The sequence below is a fragment of the Hibiscus syriacus genome, unplaced genomic scaffold (assembly GCF_006381635.1).
Source record: "Hibiscus syriacus cultivar Baekdansim isolate YM2019G1 unplaced genomic scaffold, ASM638163v2 tig00110840_pilon, whole genome shotgun sequence".
Lineage (NCBI taxonomy): Eukaryota > Viridiplantae > Streptophyta > Magnoliopsida > Malvales > Malvaceae > Hibiscus > Hibiscus syriacus.
This window is the reverse complement of record NW_024062887.1, coordinates 2055806-2061042: the sequence shown is the minus strand read 5'-3', so window position 1 is coordinate 2061042 and position 5237 is coordinate 2055806.

The window sequence follows — 5237 nt, the reverse complement described above, 5'->3', positions numbered from 1 at the left end:
CTCTAGCCAGCTCCGATGTCTCAAATTAAGCTCCTTCTAGGTTAGAAACTACTTTAAGCTCTTATGATCAGTTAAAATATAACACTTCTCTCCATAAAGATAGTGTCTCCAAATCTTCAAGGCAAAAATCATTGCTGCTAAATCCAAATCATGAGTCGGATAATTACACTCATGCGGTCGTAGTTGATGGGATACATAAGCTACCACCTTACATTCATGCATTAGAACACAACCGAGTCCTGAGTGTGAAGCATCACTATACACTGTAAAATCCTTCCCGGACTCTGGTTGAATCAATACTAGTTCTTGAGTCAAAACCACCTGTAATTTCTCAAAGCTCTCCTATTGTGCCTCGCCCCAGTCAAATGGCACGTTCTTCCTTAACAGCTTTGTCAAAGGAGCAACAATGATCGAGAAACCCTCGACAAAACGTCGATAATATCCAGCCAAGCCCAAGAAACTGCGGATCTCAAAGATGTTCGTGGGTCGTTTCCAATTCACAATAGCCTCGATCTTGTTTGGATCAACCTGAATACCTCGTGTAGAAATAATATGCCCAAGAAACGACACTTCTTGAAGTCAAAACTCACACTTGCTTAGTTTGGCATATAGACGATGCTCTCTCAAGGTCCGCAGAACGATCTTCAAATGCTCGTCATTCTCTACTTTCGTCCGAGAATAGACCAGAATATCATTAATAAAGACAATCATAAATTAATCCAAATATGGTCGGAACACACGATTCATCAAATCCATGAAAGCTGCGGGAGTGTTCGTCAAACCAAAAGGCATTACTAAGAATTCATAATGACCATATCTAGTGTGAATGGTCGTTTTTGCAACATCAGACCCTTTAACTTTCAATTGATAATACCTCGAACAAAGATCAATCTTAGAGAATATAGTAGCTCCTCGTAATTGATCAAATAAGTCATCAATCCTCTGTAATGGGTACTTATTCTTGATCGTCATTTTGTTTAACTTTCGATAGTCAATACATAGCCTTAACGACCCATCCTTCTTTTTCACGAACAGAACTGGAGCTCCCTAGGGTGAGGTACTATGCCGAATAAATCCTCGATCAAATAATTCTTGCAATTGGACCTTCAACTCCATAAGTTCCTTTGGAGCCATGCGATAAGGTGCCATAGAAATAGGTGCAGATCCTGGATAAGTCTCAATCTCGAACTCTACCTCCCTATCAGGAGGTAACCCAGGCAACTCCTCCGGAAAGATATCAGGAAACTCGCTAACTGTACGAATTTCCTTGATCGTGGACAAGGAACCTTTAGTGTTCAAAATACAGGCAATGAAGGTCTCATATCCCTTCCTGATCACACGATCAATTTTCATAGCTGAAACTATATTGGAGAGATAGCCACGTCGTTCACCAATTAACACCACAGTCTGACCATCAGAAGTCTTCAAAGTAGCTCTCTTGTACTCGCAGTCCAGATTTACCTTGTGTTTATTCAACCAATCCATCCCAAGAATTAGTTCAAACTCCTCTAAAGGAAGCTCTATAAGATCAGCGAGAAAAATTTCTCCCTGAACTTCCAGAGGACAACACCGAAATATTTCATTTACTAATATTGCCTGTCCTACTAGACTCATAATCGTAACAGTATTATCAGTGTTCTCAATCGAAATCTGAAGGTTTTGAGATACTAAACTCGATACATAGGAGTGGATGGAGCCATTGTACAATAATGCAAAGTATGGGGTAGAATAAATAGTAAATGTACCTAAAATAACCTCAGGCCCATCTCTGTCATCCCGACGTCTAGTAGCATAAACCAAAGCTGAATGTCTAGCCTCAGAAACTATTGACCCTCTATTCTACTGAGGTCAGGCTCTACTGTCTGTCCTGGACGCTGATCCACAGGTCTTTTCTTGGCTATAATCTTTAATTGGGGTTTATACTATAGTCTGAGAATGCACAGGAGTCTGGGTAGCAGTCCTCTCAGACGAAGCTAGCTGAGGACAATCCCTCCGAAAATGACCACTAGAGCCATAATGAAAACATGCTCCGGTCTTCCTATAACACTCTCATGTGTGTCGTTTACCACAAAAATCACAATGAGGCACTTGAAACGGAACCAAAGAACCACCTCTACTAATAGCTGAAGGTGAAGATGTTGCAGGCATGAAGCGTGTATTGCTCCTCTGAGGGGCCGAAGTACGAGTCATCTTATCGAACTGTGCAGATGATTCAGTATGGCCAAAAGGTTTCTTAGATCGCTCCTGGTCAACACGCTCTCTACCAGAAGCTAAAGCCTCCATCTCCTCAGCATCCTTGGCTTTACCCACCAGCATATAAAAAATCTCATCTTGGTGGGTAATAACCTGCCTACGTAGCTCGTATCTGAGTCCGAGGGCAAATTTACGACATCGATCTCTCTCGGTAGGCACCAGACTGATTCCATACTTTAGGAATTTCAAGAACTCTATATCATACTCTGAAACAGTCATATCACCCTGAACCAGGTCCTGAAACTGCTGTCTCTGAACTAAATAACGCTCTCTCGAGAAACGACTCCTAAAACACTCCTTAAAGAAATCCCATGTCAAACGATCGGTCGGAACACTACTGACCACTGATTCCCATCATATGTGGGCATTGCCATCTAACATCATTATTGCCCCCAAATATCTCTTAGTTGGGTCCAAACCCAACTGATTCATACGTCTCTCAGTATCCTGAAGTCAATCTTCTACTTCAGTAGGAACTCCACCAATCTGTCCTCCAAAAGTTCTGACTCCATTGGCGATCAGAGTATGAGAAATAGGCATCTCGGATCCAACACCAGCAGCTCTGACCACTCCTTGAATCAACTATAAAAACTGTCTACCGAAATTCTCATCAAATGTAATTATGGTAGAATCAGGCTCACTATCAGTTGCTCCTATGATCGGCGTAGTCATGCCAATACCAAGGGCATGAGATAAATTCGTCGGGGTCGTAGGAGCAAGATCACCTATCGGAGGTGGGGGATCTACCCGAATCTCATCGATCGGGTCTGTAAATCTAGCCACTCGACCTCGTCCATGGCTAGCTCGACGTCCACACCTAGCACTTATTTTGGTAGATCTCATGTTTACTATAAAAGATAAAACTTAGGGTTAGATAAGCACTTGGAGTCTCGAACACAGTTAAAACCGTAAAAACTTTGTGACATGGCCTTAGTAACTTGTTTTATAAAATACTTCAAAACCGTATTTTCAATTTGGACTCATACACAGTCCGAAGTTTAAAAACCAAAAGCTCTGATATCAATTAAATGTAACCCCCTAGACCCGACCTATGCGTTTCGACTAAGTCTAATGGATCACATTCATGATTCTTAATGATATTTTCCAAAACTGTTATTCAATCAACGGAAAATCACATTATAAATGACATTTATGAAATTATAATAGATTATACTATAATAACTCAATTCATAAATATAACATTAAAAAGTAACAAATTAATTTAAAACATGTCTTAAAAAAATCCAAATTACGATAAACCGAATATAAATCGCAAAAGAGTAATCATTATAAAATCTAATCCTTTAAAATAAGGCCCATGTTATCAAAATAAAGTCAACTTAAAAGATAAAAATATTACAATCAGCTATACTTCAAGAGATATGTTGATCCTCCAAGTGCTCGATTAGGGGTATCTAACCAACAATATCTGAAAGGGGAAAACATTTACGAAAAAGTGAGCTAGGCTCAGTGTGTCCCAACATTATTATAAAATTATGATAGGTACACTAAACAAGTCATAGTCCAATAAATCTCATAAAATCATACTGCAGTAAATCCCATAAAAGAGTTACCCTAAGGGAACATCTTAGTGCCTGAGAGCCTACCCAATATAGATTTCGGGGACATGGGGCCTACCTAAGAAAAATTCTTAGGAATGCAGGGCCTACCCGAGAATGATCTCAGGGCCGCAGAGCCTACCTAAGAGTCACATTAGGTCCATAAAAAAATTTTCAGCTTGATCAGAGCTGTACTTTATAAATACATATCAAAAATACAATTGCACCGTGACATAAATTCCATAAATCCATAAACATGGTAATCATATACCCGTGCAAACCAAAAATCAGATAGTAGTCATAATCTATAAACCATCACATTAAATCGGTGCATCAATAAAACAGTAACCAAAGAATTCAGTGTACCACATGTTAAAACAAATAAAACAGTTCAGTAATAAATAGGGAACACACCTCGATAATAGGTTCAAATAGTAGATCTAGTGATTGTTGGCCTCGCCACGCTCTGCTACAGTTTTCGAACCTAATTCATAATAACATTATATTACTATTGGGTAACATAATTAATTTCTAAAATCATAAAATTTACGGGTTATACGGGTGAATACAGACACACGTGGTTTAACTGATCTAGATGAGCTGGGTCGAGCGATTAAGAGAGTCTCTTATACCTTCAAACAATAATAATTTATCAGTCCCAAGTTTTACTTAATTATTCAAAGCTACTCTTAAGTATATATACATTTTCCGGGTTTTGACTATCAATTTGGAGGCTTTCGAGTCTAAATTTGACCAAACAGATTGCGGAATCGGAATCAGGACGTCGAAAAATATAAAATATGACTTTTCAAAAATTTGAATTCTTAGTCAAATTCAAAGTCAATGGGTTTGAATGGTGATTTGGAGGCCTTCGGGTTCGAATTTGGCAAAACGGACTTCGGAAACGGATTTGAGACGTCAAAAAATGTCAAAATAGATATACCCGAACAAAATCAACGGTCGTTTAATGGCTGGTTAAAGCTGGTCAAAGTTATGGTCAACGGTGCTCAATAGTCAACAGTCAACTTTTACAAAAATAGCACCCTAAAAGAAATTAATTACAAAACTAACACCCTTTTAAAAATATTTACTAAAATATCACCCTTTTTAAAATATTTACGAAAATATCACCCTTTTAAAAATATTTACTAAAATAGCACCCTTTTAAAAATATTTACAAAAATAACACCTAGGTCGGGTCGGGTCAACGAGTCGGGTCAATGGGTCGAGTCGGGTTAGACCGGTCAGACAATGCCCGTCTTCCTTTCGTAACTCCCCCACGCGCAGCGGCGGCGCGTGGGGGCGCGTGAGGCCTCCTCCGGTCTCCAAAAGTTCCTGAAAAAATTCCAAAAATTATTTTAAGTGATTTGGAGACACTTACTAAGCTCGGTTCAAAATTTTGAACGGTGGAGAGCTCGATTTCAA